Here is a 26725-nt window from a genome sequence, read left to right on the forward strand (position 1 = left end):
CCATGTTTCATCGCCTGTAACAATCTTTGACAAGAAATTGTCACCCTCAGCCACATGACGAGCAAGCAATTCCGCACAGATGGTTCTCCTTTGCTCTTTATGGTGTTCGGTTAGACAACGAGGGACCCAGCTGGAACAAACCTTTGAATATCCCAACTGGTGAACAATTGCGACAGCACTACCAACAGAGATGTCAAGTTGAGCACTGAGTTGTTTGATGGTGATCCGTCGATCATCTCGAACGAGTGTGTTCGCACGCTCCGTCATTGCAGGAGTCACAGCTGTGCACGGCCGGCCCGCACGCGGGAGATCAGACAGTCTTGCTTGACCTTGCGGCGATGATGACACACGCTTTGCCCAACGACTCACCGTGCTTTTGTCCACTGCCAGATCACCGTAGACATTCTGCAAGCGCCTATGAATATCTGAGATGCCCTGGTTTTCCGCCAAAAGAAACTCGATCACTGCCCGTTGTTTGCAACGCACATCCGTTACAGACGCCATTTTAACAGCTCCGTACAGCGCTGCCACCTGTCGGAAGTCAATGAAACTATACGAGACGAAGCGGGAATGTTTGAAAATATTCCACAAGAAATTTCCGGTTTTTTCCAACCAAAACTGGCCGAGAAAAAAAATGTGTTGCATTACTTATTGAACTGCCCTCGTAGAAGTGGAAATTTCGACAGTCGACATTTTTATTTTATATTGATATTTTTTTCGTTATTTTCGGTAAATATTCGAAATTCTTCTTTTGAAATTGTAATAGAACATTATTTTACTGTCACTGTGTAAACAGTCTAACTAGTTTTTGAGCTTTCATCGCGTCCGTTGTTTCTCTTTAACTGTGTGAAACAATCTTCAGTTGAAACTTCCGAGCTGAGAGGCCGTGGTCGATGTATAAAATTCCCACCTGACGTTTCGTCTCCACCTGCGGGAGACATCTTCTGAGGTCTTCCGGCTGCTGCCGCTGAGGCTCCAGGTACTCTCGCATAGAGGGCACCACCATTCGTCACGTGACGGCGACGGTATGCCTTTCTTTGGAAGGCGTCATCATTCTCGATTAAGAGTAATCGATTGTCATTCTGCTGGCGCAACGTCGACATCCACATTTTGTCCATCTTTAATACTTCGAATTTTCTATTGCATTGTGAATCTCTATTGCTTCTCTATACATGCGCGCATGATAATGGGATGTTCGTGCTAGAACGCTTGTCTCATTAAATTTAATGTCGTGGTTCCCACCTCGAAAAAAAAGGTCGGCTACGGCCGATTTTTCAATGTGTCCTAAGCGACAATTTCTTTTATGTTGGGCTAAGCGAGTGTTTACACTTCTTTTGTCCACAACTGGATGGAATCTTGTATACCCCAGGTGTTGCTAGGGGGCGTCGGGTGTCTTCTGCAGTTCTTAAATATTCCTTAAACTACTTCGTGGGTCTCAAGACTGTTTCGATCCCATACCTGGCCAGAACTTCCCCGTTACGGTCCGTGACTTTATTAATGAACGGTAGGGAAACTTTTCCAGCAGGTGACCGTTGTTGCTCTGGACTTCTGGCTTCTTTTCTTCTTTGATGGAGGGCTCCATCAATTTCCTTGCTGGTTTATCCGTTTTTCATGAAGGCTCACCGCAAGTGATTTAATTCATCTTGCAAGTAAGCCGGCTCGCACATTTTGTTGACTCTGTTTTGATGACACCTCTTTTCTGTCTAGGATGATGGTTTGATTCCTTGTGGAGGTATCCATCCGTGTGAGTGTTCTTTCTGTATACCTTGTGGCCCAGCGTCCCATCCACCCGTTTAATTACCGACACATCCAGGAAATTTCTCCATCGTGTACCGTATCTTCTGGTTGATAGTCTTCAGATGCACCAAGAAGATATCCAGCTCTTCTTCACCATGAGCTCACACTACAACATAGCGGTGCCATTTCGCTGGTTTTTTACTGGCAGTCTGCAGCGCTCGCTGTTCGAAGATCTCCACAAATAAACTGGCAACAGCTGGGCTGAGAGGGCTTCGCATCGCCACCCCGTCGACCTGTTCGTAAAACTCGTTGTCGTACTGGAAATAATTTGTGGTCAGGCAGTGTTTAAGCAAAGCCACTATGTCAGTTGGAAAAATATCTGCTATATATGAAACAGCTTCGTTTACAGCCTGTGGTGTCACCGCCAGACACCACACTTGCTAGGTGGTAGCCTTTAAATCGGCCGCGGTCCGTTAGTATACGTCGGACCCGCGTGTCGCCACTGTCAGTGATAGCAGACCGAGCGCCGCCACACGGCAGGTCTAGAGAGACTTCCTAGCACTCGCCCCAGTGGTACAGCCGACTTTGCTAGCGATGGTTCACTGACAAAATACGCTCTCATTTGCCGAGACGATAGTTAGCATAGCCTTCAGCTACGTCATTTGCTACGACCTAGCAAGGCGCCATTACCATTTACTATTGATGCTGTAAAACATGTACCGTCAAGAGCGATGTTCACCAATTATGGATTAAAGTTAAGTATTCCAGAAGCTACGTACTTTTTTTACTAGACTCAACTCCTTTAACTGTTCCAGACCTCACGCCAGCCTGCGTGAGCTTAAACGCGTGCCTTTCGGCTTCACCTCATAGTGGCTTGGCCGTCTTGCCAAGTCACAACACAGGCGTCATGGTGAACAATGACACTACATCGAAGCTCACAAGAATATCACTTGAGCTGACGTTAATCTCCCTCAGTTTCTTCAATGAAGTGCGTCGAGTTTTTGATGCAACTGTCCGTTCTGCCGATGTATGACTGCAACAAGCAGGCGAGGTGTCTGGCCACCTCCTGTGTTGGAAATCCTATGGCACGTGGTTTATGTACCTTTGGGAGTCCATATGGCTAGTGTATGTGGCACACAACGAGAACATCCATTGCAGTGGGAGGGTGGCGGTGTGAATGGGATACCAAGATTTCAGATGTGGACGAACAGCACACCAGCTCCGTTCAAAAAACAATTTTTAACGCAACCAGGGCGCTAATTCTTCACATCGGCATTTTTCAAAACAGTAGCCGATAATGATGAACAAAAATCCGAATGACAAGATTGGTCTTGGGAGGAGATGTCTGTGTGGAAATGCTGACGTAATCGGCGCTCGGCGCTACCAACAGAAACTAGAACACCACGCAGTTTTGAATCTACCACTGCTAGTTCACTGGCGTTTGCAGAAAGGAAGAAATAGAAACAAAAAAAAAAACCATGGAAATCGACATGAAGCGACAAAATCCAATGTGTGATGTAACCGAACGACGGTCCCCGTTTGACACTTTTTATTGTGCCACTTACAAGCAGGTGCCATTGTTAGCAAAGCAGTTGTCACCATACGAGAAAGTGCATTGTTTTCCTTCCAGCTCTTGCTGTAAGGGAGATAACCAGGTTAGTAACTTGTGATGTACAGAATATGTATTAATAAATCAATACCTAAATGTATAGCTCTTAAAACCAGCTGTATATTTACAATGTATAGCCGATATTTTTATACGCCTATACGTAGATATTTTTTCCATAGATGCATCGATGTTTCATCGATATATCGATGGATACCAATGATCCTTCTGCAAATCGGTATATAGAATCCTCGATATTTTTAAAAATACGAGGTGCGGCAATAAAGTAACAAGACTGATTTTGTTTGCAAGATGTGGCAACCCTGCAGGCTTGCATAGGCACAGTATCTTTGATCTTGGTCTATAAGCTGCTTCTAGTCCAAGCGGCACATCGATGCAACTGCTCAGTCGTGAGTTGTGCTGTAATAAGTTAACACGTGTTTGTGTCTCTCGTCACGAAAATAGAACCACATAATATTGCGTAACGGCATGCCGTTTCATTTTGCGTTAAACTGGGTGAAAACGTGACGACAACTTACGGTGAGCTTCAGAAGGCTTTGGAGAGGAGGTTATGTCAACAGTTCAAGTTTTTTGTTGGCATAAAATGTTTAATGAAGGCAGAACGAATGTTGAAGATGAAGACCGCAGTGGACGAGCATCAACCTCACGGACGGATGTCGACTTGGCCAGGGTGCGTGAACTCGTACGATCTGATCGAATATAATCCGTGAAAATGATTGCAGAAGAACTGAACATCAATCGAGAAACGGTTTGTCTAATAATGACTGAAGGTCTTAGTATGAGAAAGATTTGTGCAAAAATGGTCTGCAAAAATTTCACACCACAACAGCAAGAAACACGGAAAAATGTGGCAGCTGATCTGTTAGACCTAACAGAAATCAATCCAGAATTCTTGAGCTGTGTTATCACTGGTGACGAAAGTTGGTGTTTTCAGTACGATCCAGAGACAAAACGCCAAAGTTCGCAATGGTGCTCCAAGGGATCACCCAGACCAAGAAAAGCTCGCATGTCAAAGTCAAAAGTGAAATGCACGCTTGCGTGCTTCTTTGATTCCAAGGGAATTGTTCATAAAGAGTGGTTGCCGCCTGGACAAACAGTTAACCAATATTACTACAATGAAATTTTAGAGAGACTTCATAAAAGAGTTCTTCGTGTCCATGCCAACACTGCTGGTAATTTGATTCTACATCACAATAATGCGCCATCCAATATTACTCTGTCATCAATTTTTAACCTCAAAACAAATATGAGTACTACCACAGCCACCTCATTCACCAGATATCACACCGTGCGACTGTTTTCAATTTCCAAGAGTCAAAACGGCGGTCAAGGGACACCATTTTCGAACAACACAAGATGTCGAAAAAGCTGTGACGAGGGTCTTGGAGGATATTACAGAAGATGAGTTCCAGAAATGCTACCGTCAATGGCAGAAGCGCTGGAGGAAGTGTGTGCAATCAGAAGGGAACTACTTTGAAGGAGACAACACTAAACTTGACTAAAACGATAAGGAACATTTTTTTTCACATCGCTCCTAGTTGTTGTTATATGTTAAAAAATGACGTGATTCCTCCAGCTGTATTAAGGTATAGGTTTTATGGCAACTAGTTTCGATGTTGTTACAACATTGAAACTAGTTGCCAATAAAACCAACACCTTAATACAGCTGGAGGAATGGTGTGATTTTTTTAACATATATTATACCAGCTGACGTCCCAAGTCGTCCGTTTTAATTATGGATATACGGAAATTAGTTGTTATTAGTCCGATTCGCGCGATTTTTCCGTTCTTGGGTTGGCAGACAGGTCTGAAGGGGCTTGCCGAACAGACATATGCGACCTTGTGAACAGCCCTGTGTGCAGAACTTGACCCTCAGCGTAGTAGGATGCCGGTCATTCAAATCATTACGCAGTAACCAATTGATAACGAACATAGGCTGATAGGAATGGAAATCTTAACACGACAAAGCACCAGCCCAATATTTTTCGTGCTATGGAGGACGTACGCGAAAGCGACCAAAATTGTGAAAAATTTTCATCGGATCTTCATTTACTACATGGTATCGAAATTTCAATCCCTGGACATTAAGTTCCAGTTCCATTCCCAAGTGTGATAAAAATAATAATTAAGAAAAGCTTGCACACGGCCACGCCCCTTTGTTGTTCTGTATTTCCTCATATTATTTATTCCTGCGGTGTTGTCTTCCAGTTTAATGTAGTCACTGTGTGGGGAATGTTTCGGTGTTTAGCAGATCCACAACTTCTACAACACTGTGTGTATTGAAAAGCTCAAAATCCTACTGAAGCCGGCCGCTGTGGCCGAGCGGTTCTTGGCGCTTCAGTCCGGAGCCGCGCTGCTGCTACGGTCGCAGGTTCAAATCCTGCCTCGGGCATGGATGTGTGTGATGTCCTTAGGTTAGTTAGGTTTAAGTAGTTCTAAGTCTAGGGGACCGATGATCTCCGATGTTGAGTTCCATGGTGCTTAGAGCCATTTGAACCTTTTTTTTTTATCCTACTGAACTTTACAACCGTCATATTGGAAAACCACGCCCCGAGACAACATTTGTTTTCACAACTGCTGATGAAGATGCAGCGTAAGATGCTTGTTTAGTTTTTAACTGGGCTAATCTTGGCATACTAAGAACTCTACAGAGTCTAGTATTTGATTCCTGGGCATTCACAGCGTCGATGTTGAAAGAAATCAGTAACAGGAGAACTGATGCAGCTGGTATTATTGCTACTTACTTCGAAAATCAAGCTAACCTAAAAGGGCAAGCGAAGAAGATGCTACTTGAGGATGAAGAGGAGAATGCATATGGTTTGCAATAGTTCACCCACCGAAGGTAAGCTCGAATACGAACACTGTCAAATCTTTCTTTCAGGTTTCCCGTCACTCACATTTTGGCAACTTTATATACCTTTTCCTGACAAACCACTGACATTATAGTGCTTAAATTTAGCATGGATTTAGTCAGTACTACAATGGAACATTCTGTGGAAAGAATTTTCATTTGGTGCAATAGTAAGATAATTTTAAAACCGGAGCAACCACAGCTAAAGTAGATATACAGGATTGCTTAACACTTCATACAGTGAATAGTTTTTTTTAATGCAGGTGTTAAAACTATTAAAATGAAATTGAATAGCCGGCTGCTGTGGCCGAGCGGTTGTAAGCGCTTCGATCCGGAACCGCGCTGCTGTTACGGTCGCAGGTTCGAATCCTGCCTCGGGCATGCATGTGTGTGATGTCCTTAGGTTAATTACGTGTAAGTAGTACTGCGTCTAGGGGACTGATGACCTCAGATGTTAAGTCCCACAGTGCTTAGAGCCATTTGAACTACTTTTTTTTCTTCTTTTTTTACATTGAATGAAATGTCCAATCATCCGCTGTAGCCGTATTTGTTCAGGTCACTTATAAACTCACACAACACGGTTTCGCAACTCTTGAGCTGCATCTTCTGGTGCAAATATCTGTACTAAACGGTTTTTCAAATTAATGCCGTTATCTGAGACATTCTAAAATACTAAATGACTAGACACAAGCATGGAAAAAAATATGAGGCACCAAGCTAGGAAACTGATTTGGTTCACATGAACGGGTTTATATACGCTTGATAGATTAAGCTGGTAAGTACATACAAAGAGAAAGTACTTGCAGATGCTGTGTCATAGGTTACAGAATGCCGCAGAGCAACAATTTTCGTGGTTGGGTAAGGATTTCAGCTCTCCCCAATTGAGAAATAGCCATCGTCAAACGATAAAAAGACGATAGTGAAGCCGCGCGGGATTAGCCGAGCGGTCTCGGGCGCTGGAGTCATGGACTGTGCGGCTGGTCCCGGCGGTGGTTCGAGTCCTCCCTTGGGCATGGGTGTGTGTGTTTGTCCTTAGGATAATTTAGGTTAAGTAGTGTGTAAGCTTAGGGACTGATGACATTAGCAGTTAAGTACCACAAGATGTCACACACATTTGAACATTTTTGAACCATCGTCAATGATGAAAGTCATGTCTAAAACGAAGGAATAGAATTAGGAATCAGAACTGATGCCTAATTAAAAAACAGTGAACAGTGACTCAAATGAAAAATAGATGGGGACCATCTCCATGTAACGTGGATCAACAGCCAAAATCGGGCCTGACTTGTGTTAAGTCGCGATCTGTACACATTCAGATTGCAATATGCTCTTGTCGGCCCATGTCAAGCAACTAAATGCCCCATGCAGATGTTATTGAGGGAAGTGATGTGCCCTGTGGTGACTGAAGAATAAAATAAAGTTAGTGATCAAAACTAGTAAATTTAACGCACTGAAATCTACTGAAAATTATTTAAGCCGTTATTGGGCGGCCGTCAATGACAGAAAGGAAGAGGCGTATGTTGCCGGTCAGACTTACCAAAATCCGACGCGCTTGTGTGCATTTGCCACCAACACAGCAGCTGACAACGCGAGCTTTCTTATTCTCCGTGTTGCGCGCTTTAGTTCAGTTTCCCCACACCGTTTCTGCTTACAACGTCAATTTAGAGCAGAGTATTTATGAGTTGTATTATACTTGCCTAGCGGCCGCTGCTTCACTCGCGTTGATTGTATGGCCCGTTGAGATATTTTTGGTTTCATGTAATCGGCTTTCTATGTGGTTAACAAAGTTAAACACCTTCTAAGCTTTCCATGCTACACTACTGGCGATTAAAATTGCTACACCAGGAAGAAACGTAGATGATAAACGGGTATTCATTGGACAAATATATTATACTAGAACTTACATGTGATTACATTTTCACGCAATTTGGGTGCATACGTCCTGAGAAATCAGTACCCAAAACAACCACCTCTGGCCGTAATAACGACCTCGATACGCCTGGGCATTGAGTCAAACACAGCTTGGATGGCGTGTACAGGTACAGCTGCCCATGCAGCTTCAACACGATACCACAGTTCATCAAGAGCAGTGACTGGCGTATTGTGAAGAGCCAGTTGCTCGGCCACCATTGACCAGACGTTTTCAATTGGTGAGAGATCTGGAGAATGTGCTGGCCAGGGCAGCAGTCGAACATTTTCTGTATCCAGAAAGACCCGTACATGACCTGCAACATGCGGTCGTGTATTATCCTGCTGAAATGTAGGGTTTCGCAGGGATCGAATGAAGGGTAGAGCCACGGATTGTAACACATCTGAAATGTAACGTCCACTGTTCAAAGCGCCGTCAATGCGAACAAGAGGTGACCGAGACGTGTAACCAATGGCACCGCATACCATCACGCCGGGTGATACGCCAGTATGGCGATGACGAATTCACGCTTCCAAGGTGCGTTCACCACGATGTCGCCAAACACGGATGCGACCCTCGTGATACTGTAAACAGAACCTGGATTCATACGAAAAAATGACGTTTTTCCATTCGTGCACCCAGGTTCGTCGTCAAGTACACCATCGCAGGCGCTGCTGTCTATCATGCAGCGTCAAGGGTAACCGCAGCCACGGTCTCCAAGCAGATAGTCCGTGCTGCTGCAAACGTCGTCGAACTGTTCGTGCAGATGGTTGTTGTGTTGCAAACCTCCCCATCTGTTGACTCAGGGATCGAGACGTGGCTGCACGATCCGTTACAGCCGTGCGGATAAGATGTCTGTCATCTCGACTGCTAGTGATACGAGGCAATGGGTTAAAGCATGGCGTTCCGTATTACCCTCCTGAACCCACCGATTCCATATTCTGCTAACAGTCATTGGATCTCGACCGACGCGTGCAGCAATCTCGCGACAGGCTACAATGCGACCTTTATAAAAGTCGGAAACGTGATGGTACGCATTTCTCATCCTTACACGAGGCATCACAACAACGTTTCACCAGGCAACGCCGGTCAACTGCTGTTTGTGTATGAGAAATCGGTTGGAAACTTTCCTCATGTCAGCACGTTGTAGGTGTCGCCACCGGCGCCAACATTGTGTGAATGCTCTGAAAAGCTAATCATTTGCATATCACAGCATCTTCTTCCTGTCGGCTAAATTTCGCGTCTGTAGAACATCATCTTCGTGGTGTAGCAATTTTAATGGCCAGTAGTGTAGGTCTCACGTGGAGGTTATGACACCAATTTAAACTTTTAAATTCGGGTGGTAATGGTAGTAAATACTGAAAATCAAAATTGTGATGCTCGTGGAAGCCCTTAGAGGGCAATGGGTGAGGTGATTTTAGCGGTTTCCTGACATGCATAAGCCGTACGGTCTGTTCGCCTCCCGAGTTCCAACATCTCGCCGAATCCAGAGCAATCCTACGTCCCTGCTCTTTCTAGCCAGTCGTTCAATTACACTGCAGTCAAACGCTATTTGGAGCATTGAGGTTATAAATGTTCACGAACCAGAACACCGTAATTTACTTCACACGTCGCTCATTCTAGGTACGCGACGCCTTCTGCGCGGAGAGGTCGAGTCACGGTCGTTAACGAATAAGGCTCGTGGCCAACGAGTGTAGATTTGGGTTACTCCCGCACAGCACGCTTCGAGATGAAGAGGAAAGGTTCGCTTTTTCTCCACCCGCTCAGCTGTCAGTGTAACAGGGGTGCTGTGTAACTCACACCGCCACTCACTGTCTCCCCATTCGAGAACGGAAAACGACCTTGGGTATCTGAGTATCAGATTTCCACAAATCGTGGCTGATCGGCTTCCAGTGATATTCTTTATCCCGCAAGTGGCGCACCATTAAGGGGCAGAGCTGCTGAAGAATCTGGGAGGGATACAGGAAGATTTGGGGATGGCTGGCAGTCCTGCCTAGATGGCTCAGCAGGAAGCAGGAGTGTCCTCGAACAGCGCACGGCCAACTCCCCCCCCCCCCCCCCCCCTCCCCCTCCCACCACCAACTGCTCCGCTACTGCCAATCCGAGTTTTGCTTAGTCTGTAATGACATCTCGAAATATGTCAACAGGAAATCAACCAAACTCTTTGTTGGCGGGAGAGGCCGCACGAAGAAATATGTAAATAACACAGTGTGTCAGGAAAATGTTAAGAAAAAAGTTTCGTAAAATTTATTTAAGTTCTTTGCATATCGATGGTGACAGTGAAGTATCCGCACCAAGCTCTTTGTTGGCGGGACAGGCCGCGCATTGATACGTAGGGGGAGCGGGGACAAGCGAGCAGCATTGTCTACAGAATTCTCTTGAGTCAAACCCTTTTTTTTTTGACTAGATTTACTTTCATTCCAATTGATCCGTAGTGAGGAGGTCCTCCAGGATGCGCAATATGTCAGAAAAATAACAATACATGACGAATATTTCCAACTAAAACGAATAAGCTAATGTACCTTCTACAGATCCCAAGTGGAATGATCGTAATTTTTTTAAAAGAATGCTGTATGAATGAATCATTTTACAAACAGTAATGCAATGAATTTAAAATAAAAAGGTTCTTTTTTCATTCATGAGGTAGTAAATATGTAATAGAACTACTGCAATACTTACTTACAATGAACACATTACTGCACTGAAATAATGCAGAAGTTAGATTGTGTACACACACACACACACACACACACACACACACACACACACTTATTTACAATGAACACATTACTGCACTGAAATGGTGCAGGGGTTATATTGTACGTATATACGAATCACGTACAGTGAAGTTGTTTGTAGAGACAGAGCGGTGTGCCTGTTCGCCTCCAGCTATATATCACTTTAAGAATACTGTATTTATATAGTTGGTAATTATTCAGGAATTATTGAAAATCGACGTCATGATGACATCAATCGTATTCAAGCGCTAACTGCATACTGTAAGTTCGTTGTTACATTTTTAATCTGTTTTATGTAAACGATCCCCAAACTAAAGTTTTATACACTGAATGACTATAAAGAGCTAAAAATTAGTATTCAATCATTTTCAGAATAGATCAGTTAGTCAATATCGTATTATTTTTCATTGAACGCAGTAACCAAAACATTTAACTTTTGTTGAGTTTTCTCAATTTTAATTTTTAATTTAACAATGACATCGAATTTTTTCAATCAAAAAATGACATCGAATTTTTCAATCAAAAAAAGCAAATGAACAATGAGTACAGTTTTAGCTCACAGTAAATGAATGCCAACCCAAATAATTATCAGCAATAGATCAGAGTGAGATGCAGTTCTTATTTTTTTTAGAATGTGACCTGTAAGTACTGCATCTCTTTACAGTCAGAACACAGTTTAGTTTATTAATGTCTTATATTCCTATTATGTTTTAGAACAGTTAGTTTAATTCTGAAGACGACGCTCATAGTAGCGTCGAAACCTGGTCAGTTTTGACTTAATATTTGTGACCGAGGGCTTATTTGTTCTAATATAAGCTAAAATGAAGATTTGGCCCTCTCTTCCTACCCCCTCAACGACATCTTAGGATCTCTTAATGGACTTTAACATATGAATTCCAACCTAAACAGAAATGAATGATTAAGGGAGCTAATTATATTAAATGATAAACGTTGTTGCTGCTTATACATTTACTGTTTATTAAAAAAAACAGCCTTTATTACGAATTTTTATATTTCCCAACTAAAATTACTGATCCATTGAACAACTCTGCCCTTTTATTATAACTGCGCGGTCTGATATCAATAACGCGAAATGACTGACATCATCCATGTACCAAACACTAGGAGACACTACTTTCAAAGATGATCTACGGTGGTGTGGAGCCTCAGTGGAAATAAACTAACGTGATCACAGCTGTTTAGGTTTTATAGCCCTAATAAGCCGCAGCAATTTGCGACATCGCCGTATGTTCTGCGTCCGGTGCATCGAAGTGATGGGTGTCGTACTCTTCTGCGATGATGCAGGAATTCCAGCCACAAATAAACTCTTTCAAGAAGGCGGTCCTCTGACTAATATACTCTCTGTCTTCTCCTCTCTGTGTTCTACAGACGAGAAACGCCAACTCCCTGCCACAAGGACGGAGTTCAGATAACGTCTCAACGCAGAGGAAGTGCTCTCAACTGCTGAACGCTGCGTACTCAACGACGACTTCCAACCCGGAGGTGAAGTCCACAATCGTGTAGGTTGGCAACAGTACAGTGCCTAACTGTTGTAACTATAAACTCTACTAAGAGCAAAGACAGCAAGTCCGTCTGTACCAACAAAGCTGATACCGAGCGACCGTCACACAGGGGCGCTCACATCGGAAGACTTCGTCTCTCCACCGCTGGCCTGCCAGCGAGGCTCGGCTCCCCACCCTCGTAATCCCGAAAACGAATCATATTCCCGAAGCCAGGAAATATCCTCCCTCTCTACAGATTCTTCCGAACGCCGACCAACCATACTTTAGTCTTTTGTCGTCCAGTGCGGAAAGTTTGCGAGGAAAAACCTGTACTCGTACAATGGTACGCTTCTGAGTGAAAATCCATGGAAATAACCCAGCTTGCGTGGTTCCCAAGGTGACGCTTTTCGTTCCTCTCAGCTGCGTCCAAGATTTTCGTAGTTTCCGAAGTACAATCCTTCCCGTCCAGCTACACAACCGGCCGATCGCGACTGTATTGTGCTCCAGTGCTTGGGTGCTACGACGTCTGTCTGGCTACTTCCTGTGTTTAAGCAGGACCAACACTCCTGTGTAGGCCTTCCACCCAGGGCTTCAGTTCTGCCTGCCCTTTCATTTCCACTGGCGTTCCAACCTCTACTATTTTACGCAATCATTCACTACACTGTTCCGATAGTAAAGACACTCCGTCACCTTTCATGCAACAAGAGTTAACGATTTCAGAATGAGATTTTCACTCTGCAGCGGAGTGTGCGCTGATATGAAACTTCCTGGGAGATTAAAACAGTGTGCCCGACCGAGACTCGAACTCGGGACCTTTGCCTTTCGCGACCGAGTGCTCTACCAACTGAGCTGCCGAAGCACGACTCACGCCCGGTACTCACAGCTTTACTTCTGCCAGTATCTCGTCTCCTACCTTCCAAACTTTACAGAAGCTGTCCTGCGAACCTTGCAGAAGGAGACGAGATACTGGCAGAAGTAAAGCTGTGAGGACGGGACGTGAGTCGTGCTTGGGTAGCTCAGATGGTAGAGCACTTGCCCGCGGAAGGCAAAGGTCCCGAGTTCGAGTCTCGGTCGGGCACACAGTTTTAATCTGCCAGGAAGTTTCAAGAGTTAACGATTATTTACAAGGCGTACGTGACAATGTCAGTCTCCTTTATATATTCACATATACGATGTGCAACCTATCACACGATACCTAATTGTAGATCACGGCAAAGTATGTGGATGGGTGCTTGTAAGGTGCGAAATTATAGCCACCTTACACCATGTTCAAACTTGGATCTTCATCGGAACTGCACATATCGAGACGTGGGTTCCTAATTGTAGATCACGGCAAAGTATGTGGATGGGTGCTTGTAAGGTGCGAAATTATAGCCACCTTACACCATGTTCAAACTTGGATCTTCATCGGAACTGCACATATCGAGACGTGGGTTCCTAATTGTAGATCACGGCAAAGTATGTGGATGGGTGCTTGTAAGGTGCGAAATTATAGCCACCTTACACCATGTTCAAACTTGGATCTTCATCGGAACTGCACATATCGAGACGTGGGTTCCTAATTGTAGATCACGGCAAAGTATATGGATGGGTGCTTGTAAGGTGCGAAATTATAGCCACCTTACACCATGTTCAAACTTGGATCTTCATCGGAACTGCACATATCGAGACGTGGGTTCCATACCAAAAGCGTGTAACAGGAATTGCGAAATCCCCTGTATTATGTGGAGCTGCGCGTGCGAAGACGGACACCACAGAGCTCGGCTGATAAAGCCGTCACTTCCCGGGGCAGGCCGGTGAAAGCCATTTCTTCTCGCCGACAGCCGACAGCCCTGGGTAACCGACCGTCTCCGGAGCGCTCGTTACACCGACGTCCCACCGTGGCAGAAACGGCGCCCCGGTTAGCAGATGCGAATCTCTCCAGCACGGGCCCTCCGACCGAGCGGAGTGAGACAGACGCTGTCTCCGCACTCGCCGTGTTAAGAGGCTGTTCTCACGGAAGCTCCCGTCTCGAGACACAATTCAATACCGTGATTGCCACTCTCCTCCCTTCCGCGAGAAACATGCCAACAGCTGAGCGGTACGAGGCAACTGTTCATCAGCTGTTTCCTGGAACACTTAAGCGAAATGCAGCTCGCGGCGCGGTCGTATGTTCTCTACAACTTGTGACGTAATTGCGTGGCCTGTTGTCAGTTGATCCGTAGTTGCTTTAGCTTCAAGCCAAGCGGCACTTTACGATACCTCAGACTTCAGACTTCTTTGGCAGCTTTTACGAGAGTTTTCAAAGCTGCTATGTGCTACGGAGCGTTGGTTCCTTGTACCACAATACTCTGAAAATATTCCTCAATGACCTCCCGAAATTTTGTCAGTGGAGTTCTGCTTCACCCTGTAAATCCTCCCTTTTTCCCAGTATCTGTCTTCCTCCCTTTCTCTCTCCCCCCTCCCCCTTCTCTCTCTCTCTCTCTCTCTCTCTCTCTCTCTCTCTCACACACACACACACACACACACACACACACACACACACACACAGACACAGACACACGACGGAAAGATAGACAGATAGACAGAGAGAGAATGCAAGCGTGATACATACTGAGAGAATGATACATACCTAGACAGAATAAATAGTGGTGGGGGAGGGACGGAGGGAGGGAAGGAGGGAGAGGGAGAGGGAAGGGAGGGAGAGGGAGAGAGAGAGAGAGAGAGAGAGAGAGAGAGAGAGAGAGAGAGAGAAGAGGGAGGCGGGAGAGAGAAAGGGAGGAAGACATATTGGGAAAAGGGAGGATTTACAGGGTGAAGCAGAACTCCAGAAATTGTGTATTAATGAACCTAACAGTTAAAATGTGTAAACTAAACTCTGTGAAACAAAATGTAGTAGATATATTCGTTTGTCTAACGATATGAGAAAGCGGAACGCGACTAGTTCGCCCTCTCTCTCTCTCTCTCTCTCTCTCTCTCTCACACACACACACACACACACACACACACACACACACATACCTACACTATGTGATCAAAAGTATCCGGACACCCACAAAAACATACGTTTATTCATATTAGGTGCATTGTGCTGCCACCTACTGCCAGGTACTCCAATATCAGCGACCTCAGTAGTCATTAGACATCGTGAGACAGCAGAGTGGGGCGCTCCGTGGAACTCACGGACTTCGAACGTGGTCAGGTGACTGGGTGTCACTCGTGTCATACGTCTGTACGCGAGATTTCCACACTCCTAAACATCCCTAGGTCCACTGTTTGCGATGTGATAGTGAAGTGGAAACGTGAAGGGATACGTGCAGCACAAAAGCGTACAGGCCGACCTCGTCTGTTGACTGACAGAGACTGCAGACAGTTGAAGAGGGTACTAACGTGTAATAGGCAGACATCTATCCAGACCATCACACAGCAATTCCAGACTGCATCAGGATCCACTGCAAGTACTACGAAAGTTAGGCGGGAGGTGAGAAGACTTGGATTTCATGGTCGAGCGGCTGCTTTTAAGCCACACATCACGCATCGCTCGGCGTAAAGATCGTAAACAGTGGACGTTTGAACACTTGGAAAACGTTGTGTGGAGTGACGAATCACAGTACACAATGTGGCGATGCGATGGCAGGGTGTGGGTGTGACGAATGCCCGGTGAACGTCATCTGCCAGCATGTGTAGTGCCAACAATAAAATTCGTAGGCGGTGGTGTTATGGTGTGGTGGTGTTTTTCATGGAGGGGCCTTACACCCCTTGTTGTTTTGCGTGGCACGATCACAGCACAGGCCTACGTTGATGTTTTAAACACCTGCTTGCTTCCCACTGTTCAAGAGCAATTCGAGGATGGTGATTGCATCCCTCGACACGATCGAGCACCTGCTGATAATGCACGGCATGAGGGGGAGTGGTTACACGACAATAACATCCCTGTAATGGATTGGCCTGCACAGAGTCCTGACCTGAATGCTATAGAACACCTTTGGGATGTTTTGGAACGCCGTGCCAGGCCGAACCGACCGGCATCGATACCTCTCCTCAGTGCAGCACTCCGTGAAGAATGGGCTACCATTCCCAAAGAAAACATCCAGTACCTGATTGAACGTATGCCTGCGACAGTGCAAGCTGTCATCAAGGCTAAAGGTGAGCTTACACCGTATTGAATCCCAGCATAACCGATGGAGGGCGCCACGAACTTGTAAGTCATTTTCAGCCAAGTGTCCGGATACTTTTGATCACATAGTGTATCTTTCTGTCTCATTTTACGGGGTGAACAAAACTCGGGCGGTCTGGTACCACAGCGCGATTCCTTGCACACTAACAGAATAAAAATGTTTGTGCCAAAATTCCTTCCTGTGGATGTTTTCGGTTCGAATTGGACGTCAAAGGAGGGCACTTTGGCAACGTTTTGCTCACACGTACGTCAAATGTCTTTACGCCATACTGAGTCCATGTTCCGTCAGAACACCCTAGCTCGAGATTTCCATTGCAGGTCTAGGTGCAATTTTTTTTAATTTCCTAATTTTACACTGCATCATTTGTTAACTTGCTTCTTAACAGTTCATAGTTATGCAGCAGTTACAGCAAGTCCTATACGAAACACCTGCAGTCACTTAATACAAAAACAGAGTAAAAACGATATCACGTGCAAACATATCTTCGCTCGAATCTTCTTGCGTAAGAAAATACCGTGACGTCTGGTTCACAAATAACTGCTGTGAAAAGGTAACTGTGTAAACAACAGACAGTTCATCTCTCTGCGCGTTTGTCGCGTAGCAATTCTGTTGCGTGTGACGTCATCGTACTAGTGTGGAAATGGTTCAAATGGCTCTGATCACTATGGGACTTAACAGCTGAGGTCATCAGTGGCCTGGAACTTAGAACTACTTAAACATAACTAACCTGTCACAGACATACATGCCCGAGGCAGGATTCGAACCTGCGACCGTAGCGGTCGCTCGGTTCCGGATTGAAGCGCCTAGAACCGCTCGGCCACACCGGCCGGCACTAACGTAGACGCATGCAGCTGACTGTTACGAATTAGCTTTGTGTGGCGTTTTAAATTTTTGTCATTTTGAAGAACTTGCGGAACGCTACTAGAGAGCAAAGAGAGGCAATAAAAATATTCGCCAAAATATAGCTAGGCAACATCGGCATTAAACTGAAAATTAGAAAATAGTGAAAGACGTCCATGCGACCCGTAAATGTTGGATGGAATTCATCTCGGTCGATGGAGCTGGCCACATGATACGTTCGTATTTTCCAGAATGTTTTTCAAAACAAGCGCGGACAAACCTGGCCCGGCGCCATTACGCACTGTCGCCCATAAACGTTCAGAATTATAAAGGCCGCAAGTGAGAGGAAAGCTCGCGTCGAAAAGAATCCACAAAGCCTGAAAAGTCCAGTGCACCGAGCGAATGCGAGAGACTACTGCCACAACGAAAAAAAAATATAAAAAAACAGCGCAAAGCCATTAGGAAAATTGGCCCATCGGGCAGACAGCGTGTAATATCTCTTTATATTCCACGAATTATTCTGATACAATTCTACCCTTGAATGACAATTACTAATTTTCTATCTTCATACTCGCAGAATCCATGCGCAAAGTAGTTTCATACAATAGCAATGCCATGAGCGCATAAGTATCCTATGTAGTACTCTCTTTCTGGTGGTTGTTAGAAAAAAAAAAAAGCTTCCGAGAGTGTCTTCGTGTCGATTAGCCTGAGTATTGTTTGAAGAATCGTAATCTGAAAATTGAGATTTATGACAACTGAGACGAAATTGTACGATTAAAAGGGAAATATACATATAAATCGCTCCTTCATACAAAAGGTGTGTATTTGACATTTGAGAATTAATGATATTCATCAATATATTGCGTCGTTGTTAATCAGAAGCGAACTTCCGAAAGACTGGATACGAACCTGCATTTAATAATCCAACAGCTCCATCACTTCTTCGGGAGATTAAACTTAATCAAAGCCGAATATCCGCTTGATCTGAGGTTTCCCGACTGATTATACAACGCTCCCAAAACTACGAGGCTTTTTATTTGTACAGATCAGCAGACTGCCGCAAAGCACGAACCTGCAGAGAAGAAGGATCATCGCCTGATTTCATTCTAACAAGTAAAATTTCTGAATCATTTTGAGTGTCTGAGTTATGACTGTGTTTCATATCATGAATGATTGATTGCTCGAACGAATTGAGAACTACATAATTACATAGATAGGAGGAAAAATTACAAGCGGCGAGCGGATGATCCTTGGAAGGCCACACCGAAAAAGTAAATAATACAGACGCAGACCGTAACGTGACGGCGGCAGACGAGTTTGTGTGGCGACTACGAATTATCGCGTGTTGTTAGCCGACGCTAACTTCTGTAACAATTATACTGCTCTGTCTAAACACTGTCTTAAAGGCATTGACAATTAAATTACGTACTAATACGAAGCAACGAAGCACTTGTTATGATTTTTTGCAGATGCTTCCGTGAAAAAGCTGCGCGGAGTGGCCGCGCGGTTAGAGGCGCCATATCACGAATTACGCGGTCCCTACCGCCGGAGGTTCGAGTCCTCGCTCTTGCATGTGTGTGCGTGTTGTTCTTAGCATAAGTTACTTTAAGTCAATTTAAGTAGTGCGTAAGTCTAGGGACCGATTACCTAAGCAGCCGACCGTTGTGGCCGAGCGGTTCTAGGCGCTTCAGTCCGGAGCCGCGCTGCTGCTACGGTCGCAGGTTCGAATCCTGCCTCAGGCAAGGATCTGTGTGATGTCCTTATGTTAGTTAGGTTTAAGTAGTTCTAAATCTAGGGGAGTGATGGCCTCCGATGTTAAGTCCCATAGTGCTCACAGCCGGCCGAAGTGGCCGTGCGGTTAAAGGCGCTGCAGTCTGGAACCGCAAGGCCGCTACGGTCGCAGGTTCGAATCCTGCCTCGGGCATGGGTGTTTGTGATGTCCTTAGGTTAGTTAGGTTTAACTAGTTCTAAGTTCTAGGGGACTAATGACCTCAGCAGTTGAGTCCCATAGTGCTCAGAGCCATTTGAACCATAGTGCTCACAGCCATTTGAACCATTTGATGACCTAAGCAGTTTGGTCCCTTAGAAATTCACACAAATTTGAACATTTTTTTTCACCAAAAATCTGCAGCACGGGCCCGAAATGCGCACGTAGAAATTTTTATTTTGTTATTTATCGTTCCACTTTTAAAGATGTATTTTTCTAATAAGCGTTTACTGTACCCTACCGTGCACTAACAGCCTTACATTCTTTCCAGTCCACCGACATGCTTGCGCTGAAAGCGTATTAAAAGTATCGGAGCTGACCCGTGTCACTGAACGTAGTAGAAACCCTGTGTTTAACAACTCCACGCTCATGAGCTTCGTAGTCACTCCAGTCCTATGAGAGGTAATTTGTTCTTAACTGATTATTACACTTGGTCGATATTTCTTATGTGCCTGACAAATAATAATTATGTTCAACATTAAAAAAACTGCAGTTGTACGATATATAGTAAGGAACAATGTGTACTAGAGCATTATCGGGTAGATCAAGTTGGAGATAAAAAAAAAATTACGCCGTGACCCAGAATCGAACTCGACTACTAACATACTGCAATACTTGCGCAACACACGTACAGAGCCGGCCGAGGTGGCCGAGCGGTTCTAGGCGCTACAGTCTGGAACCGCGCGACCGCTACGGTCATAGGTTCGAATCCTGCCTCGGGCATGGATGTGTGTGATGTCCTAAGGTTAGTTAGGTTTAAGCAGTTCTAAGTTCTAGGGGACTGATGACCTCAAAAGTTAAGTCCGATAGCGGTCAGAGCCATTTCAACCATTTTCAACACGTACAGAGCGTCGAATGAAGATACTTGTTGCTCACTCATTGCATTGGTCTGACGTCTATTTCTCTACCAAAAATATGAACGGGACGAAATTTTACAAACGACATTTCTGTACTGTTAGTATGCCAGAAATTCCACTACGGTGCCCCTTAGCCCGAATTTGGGTTCACCTGGTCTGTCTGTTTTTGCCCCCCTTTCCCCACTCTTTTTTCTTTCTATCTACCCGTCTGTGTGGGTTGTGTGGAGATGGGGGGATGAAGGGCTGTCTTCTCTTCCCCCCCCCCCCCCTCTTTCTCTCTTTTCCTCTCTATGCCTATTATTTCATCGTAGAAGGAACGTCAAACCCCGATCTTCCTTTCTCTCTTGGGGTAGTACATCTGTAAATATATTTTCTACTCCATTCGTCACTGAGGCGGTTTTCTCGACGTTGATGGCACAGTCAAAAACCGAGAAGTGTTCTCTGTGGATCCACGTCACTTATGCCACCACAGTCGGTGGGTTCCATCGCGGATGCGACAGCTGCGCTCTACACAAACGGCGCGTGCCGGAAGGCGCCCGAGATTCCAGGACGGCGGTGAGTCGGCTGTGTCTGGCAGTGGGCGCCTACAGACGAGACTCGGCGGTGGGAGGTGGGAGATTGTGGACGGAGGCTGTGTACGGAGAAAGTCGAGGAGCGGTGTGTACTGCGAGAGAGGCAGCACGGGACCGCGCGGCCGAGCTCAGTCTGCCGACAAGGCGCGCCCCGGGCACACGTCCCAGTAGCAGCCAGCCCCAGCCAGGCCGTCTGGACCACCCCGCCTCTCCGACAGGTAAGCGGGCGCCGACTTGCGGGGCGCCCTGTACCGTTACTTTGCTAGCATAGGATCTCAGCCTAAACTTTTCTAACACCCTATACAATAGTGCTGACTTGTGGGGCACCCTGTTCGGTAAGTGCATTCGAATTGGTGCGGTGTCAAGACTTTTGTGACGCCCTATACAATGGCGCTAACTTGTGGGGCACCCTGTGTGGTAACTACACGCGCATTGGTGCTTTGTCAAGACTTTTGTAACGCCCTATACAATAGCGCTAACTTGTGGGGCACCCTGTGCCATAAGAACACTAGTATTGGTGCTGTGTCAAGACTTTTGTGACGCCCTATAAAATAATACTAACTTGCTAGGCACCCTGTACGGTAATTGCACTTGCATTGGCGCTACGTCAAGACTTTTTTGACACCCTCGTAATGGTAGTAACTTGTGGGGCACCGTGCTGCATATTTAGACGTCAACTGTATTTCACTTGTGACAGCATCGCGATTCACCATTTTTCGACAGAAAAGTGGAATGAGAACTCGCGCAGCAAGCAACTGATAGTCACAAACATTCTACAGTCTGCAATGGTAAGAAGGAAGAAATTTATGGGGCATCCTGTACTGTTACTAAGCTCGCAAAGGCTCTCTGTCAAGACTTCTGCCACACCCTATACAGTAGTATAACTTGTGGGGCACAGTGCAGCCTATTTACACTGCACTTGTATTTCGCTTTCCAGATGAAACAATTCAGTGATACGTGACTTCGCAGTGGAAACTGGAATGTTAACTCGTGTAGCAACCAACTGACGGATATACACGTTCTAGGCCCTGTACTGTGTTCAACTTCTGGGGCGCCCTGTACCTTTCAGTTGTTCATTTGGATACCAAGCCACAACTTTCGTAACACAGTGTACACTGATAATAACTTGCAGAACAGCACACTGCACACAGATAGGCATATTGCTGCAGTATTTTACGTGTGAAACGATTTTCACGTACGTGATTTCGGAGAGGACTGCGATCAACTACTACTGCATCCAGTAATCGACCACAGACTTGCTTAGAGTCGTAATCTGTTCTGACAGGTAAGCAGGCACCAACTTGCGGGTCACCCTGTCGTTTTCCTGCACTCACATAGGAGCCCAGCCGAGAATTTTGTAACACCCTACTAACTGACACTAACTTGTAGAGTACCGTTTGCACGTATAATCTGCGAATGTATTTCGCGTATGAGATGAAACTGTTTCGTGACACATTATTTTGGAACGAAAAGTGTAATGTTATCTTCTGGAGCAACCACACATCCCCAGACCTGTACTCTGCTCAGGTAAATTTGTTGTAGAATTTTTCAACATGTTTTTTGCTCGCGTATCATGTCATTTCTGGAAACCCAGAATCTACTCTGTAGAAATCAACATGGATTCCGGAAACAGCGATCGTGTGAGACCCAACTCGCTTTATTTGTTCATGAGATCCAGAAAATATTAGATTCAGGCTCCCAGGTAGATGCTATTTTCCTTGACTTCCGGAAGGCGTTCGATACAGTTCCGCACTGCCCCCTGATAAACAAAGAGCCTACGGAATATCAGACCAGCTGTGTGGCAGGATTGAAGAGTTTTTAGCAAACAGAACACAGCATGTTGTTATCAATGGAGAGACGTCTACAGACGTTAAAGTAACCTCTTGCGTGCCACAGGGGAGTGTTATGGGACCATTGCTTTTCACAATATATATAAATGACCTAGTAGATAGTGTGGGAAGTTCCATGCGGCTTTTCGCGGATGATGCTGTAGTATACAGAGAAGTTGCAGCATTAGAAAATTGCAGCGAAATGCAGGAAGATCTGCAGCGGATAGGCACTTGGTGCAGGGAATGGTAACTGACCCTTAACATAGACAAATGTAATGTATTGCGAATACATAGAAAGAAGGATCCTTTATTGTATGATTATGTGATAGTGGAACAAACATTGGTAGCAGTTACTTCTGTAAAATTTCTGGGAGTATGCGTGCGGAACGATTTGAAGTGGAATGATCATATAAAATTAATTGTTGGTAAGGCGGGTACCAGGTTGAGATTCATTGGGAGAGTCCTTAGAAAATGTAGTCCATCAACAAAGGAGGTGGCTTACAAAACACTCGTTCGACCTATACTTGAGTATTGCTCATCAGTGTGGTATCCGTACCAGGTCGGGTTGACGGAGAAGATAGAGAAGATCCAAAGAAGAGCGGCGCGTTTCGTCACAAGGTTATCTGGTAAGGGTGATAGTGTTACGGAGATGCTTAGCAAACTCAAGTGGCAGTCTGCAAGAGAGGCGCTCTGCATCGCGGTGTAGCTTGCTGTCCAGGTTTCGAGAGGGTGCGTTTCTGGATGAGGTATCGAATATATTGCTTTCCCCTACTTATACCTCCCGAGGAGATCACGAATGTAAAATTAGAGAGATTAGAGCGCGCACGGAGGCTTTCCGGCAGTCGTTCTTCCCGCGAACTGTACGCGACTGGAACAGGAAAGGGAGGTAATGGCAGTGGCACGTAAAGTGCCTTCCGCCACACACCTTTGGGTGGCTTGCGGAGTATAAATGTAGATGTAGAAACGGAGGCAGATTTTTCTGTCACCCCTGGCTAGGACTTTTGAAATATAACTCACATTGATATTGCCTTGTGGAGCACCGTAGCATGTTGTGTACATGCGCCGTGATTGTATTTGTAACATGAACCAGTTTGGCGATACAAGATTCTGGAATGGAAATCACAATATTATTTACTGTAGGAACCAACAGACGGAGATAGGTATTCTTGGACATGCAATGTACACATGTAATTCGGTATACATCTGTGGGTCACGTTATGCTCTTTATGGTTTCACATGGGCGCCTAGCGGAGACTTTTCCACCAGCGTGTCACCTGATACTAATTCGTGGAATATCATACTGCGTAATACAGTGCTGTTAGATTTCACATGTGATATGAACAGTTATGGCATTTGTAATTCCGAACAGGAAAATGGAACGTCAAGAGCTGATGGATCCAGTGCGCTAACAAAAACCCTTATTTGGACCCGCATTCCTCTTTGAGACATATGCAGATAACCATCTGTGGATCACCCTGTACTATTCATCCACTGCTCTGGCTGATTAACTTCGATTTTTGTAACACCCTGTAATTCGATACTAGCTTGTAGAGCACTACGATGTATACTTTCAGTGCGACTGTATGTCACTTGTGGTATGAATCGGTTCCCCACAACATGGTTTTGGAAAAGAAAAATAGAACGTCAATTCCTGTAGCATACTGCAAACGGCCACAGGTCTGCGTGGGCGCCTATTCTGCTCTCACAGTTAAGGGGAGAGCAAACTGTAGAGTTCGTACACTCACTCGCCTAGGGAAAACATTTTTAACATCGCGTAAACAGTTAATGACATGTGGATTACTGGTATGTGTACATGCTCTCCAACCTAACTCACATGTGAGGTGTACCTGCTTTGCAAAACTTGAGTTTCGAACATAAAACCTCAGTCGTTATTGCATGAAGTTATCAGGGGCAAATTTTCTTCCACTCCATTACTTTACTTTTTCGTGTCCAGCAGCAAATCATAGTCTTTCAGCCCAGTATTGAGCCACGTTCAGGACTAATTTCTTTTTCTGGCCATAAATCGTCGCGGTTGCATCTGTAGGGACACTTTCAACAGGCCAGGAACTGTTGCACTTCTTGCACAGCACCGCGCCGTTAAAATTCTCTGGCAGAGAAATGGCTAGTAACTTGCTGGCCACTCTGTAATGATGCACAAAAACATATTCCTAGCAAAGCTTTTGTATCAGGTTGTTACTAATTTATTGAAGAGCATGTAGCCTATACGCAGAGCTATAGATTTTTTACGTCGGAAATGAACGATTTACGCAAAACATGCTTTTGGAACTGAAAAGAAATAATAAACGTAAACATGGTCCGTAGTAGGCTGTAATGCGATGTTTATTGGCTTGGTAATGGCCTCAATTCACAAAGAACGGATCTCCCATATTGTTCCAAGTATGCCGTACTCAGATGAATCCCAATTCGCTGATGGCCAGCTCGTGGAGAGGTACCAGACTGACTGTGAGGATGTTGAAGGCTACATTCCACCCTCAGTTCAGAATTGCGCCAGATATTTATTACATACGACGATTTAACGGGCAAGCCGAGATGTCATAGGCTGCATGCGTCGGAACAGGGACATGCTATGGAGAAGGAAAATGTGACTATTACGTCGCCGGCCGCTGTGGCCGAGCGGTTCTAGGCGCTTCAGTCTGGCACCGCGGGACCGCTACGGCCGCAGGTTCGTATCCTGCCTCGTGCATGGATTTGTGTGATGTCTTTAGGTTAGTTAGCTTTAAATAGTTCTAAGTTCTAGGGGACTGATGACCGCAGAAGTTCCATAGTGCTGAGAGCCATTTGAACTGTTACGTCCTTTTTGATTTTCAAGTAAGCTTCCCACACTGCCCCTTTTGATATTCGTCTGAATTTTTCTCTCAAGTACTGTACACAGGTTGCACTCATTTACACACCGCGAATAACTGGTAGTGATCGAAACAAAAAGGGTCACAATGAAAGGGGTGTATTATAAGGAGTCCCACATGGATCAGTATTGGGCCCATTACTTTTCTCGCTGTATTTTAATGAGTGTCGACCATTCTTTCCCATAGCAGATATCATCCATACGCTTAAGACGTTCAGTTACATCTGACTGCATGCCCAAAAAAACTACATACATCTGTCCACTACGAAAATGCTGAATTATTTGCTATATCGGAGCGGGTGCAGAAAAAATAGGTTTGGAACTGAATCCATCTAAAATGCAAGCAATTCTAGTCACTCGCAAATGATTTTTTTTTTTTTTGCCCCTCAGTTCAAAGAATCTCTTCCACACTTCATCCTTTTGTTCTTCTGCAAAGAGCTTGTTGGAGATAATTCTGGACCATCAGACTGGACTGAACACACAACTGCAGTCTGTGATAAGGAGTTATCGTCATTTCACTCACTACCAAAATATAAAAAATTTCCTTTCGAGCTTTAAGAGACTCTCATGGTCATAAAAATTCCCCGTTCTTGACTATGGTGATCCTATTCTCAAAGGACGTTTCTACGAGAGCTGAGACCAGTTCCCAACTGGTGATGAATGCTTGTGTGCGATACGTTTGTGACGAACGCTATGCCGACAATTTGACTCCTACTTCAAACAGTTATCACTGCTGCGTGTCGATGAATGTACAGTCTGTCATGCCCAGTGTTCGCTGTATCATCTTCTGAAAAGTTGAAAATTTGTAGTAAGGTCTTAAGGGACCAAACTGCTGAGGTCATCGGTCCCTAAGGTTACGCACTAATTAACTTACACTAAGAACAACACACATACACCCACGCCCGAGGGAGGACTCGAACTTCCGACGGGGGGACCTGTCCGGACCGTGACAAGACGCCTTGGACCACGCAGCTACCCCGTGCGGCTTATCTTCTGAGTCATCGCAGTCCCTCATATTCATCTTCAATCCTGACACTTCTGTGTGAACAGCACAGCAGAAATACTCGTTTTGAGCTAACTGAAATACTCTCTGTGCCACCACGTAACACTGCCATGTTCTCTAAATCACTTTCAGTAACAGGAACCTTTGGAACAATCTTCCTCAAAACATCAGAAATGGGAATCCTTTCAAAGTTTAAAAAACAGCTTATGGACCACTTTCTGCCCCTATAGCTTCCTGTTCCATATAACTGTCT

The 26725-nt window shown here is 45.1% G+C and overlaps 1 protein-coding gene across 1 annotated transcript in view; it reads right to left on the bottom strand.

Moving 5' to 3' along the window:
- LOC124553492 (protein PRRC2A-like) overlaps nucleotides 1–26725 on the bottom strand; it is a 1723518-nt gene that overhangs the window by 209433 nt on the left and 1487360 nt on the right. The gene's annotated exons all lie outside the window — the stretch shown is intronic.

Source organism: Schistocerca americana, chromosome 11 (assembly GCF_021461395.2).
Source record: "Schistocerca americana isolate TAMUIC-IGC-003095 chromosome 11, iqSchAmer2.1, whole genome shotgun sequence".
NCBI lineage: Eukaryota > Metazoa > Arthropoda > Insecta > Orthoptera > Acrididae > Schistocerca > Schistocerca americana.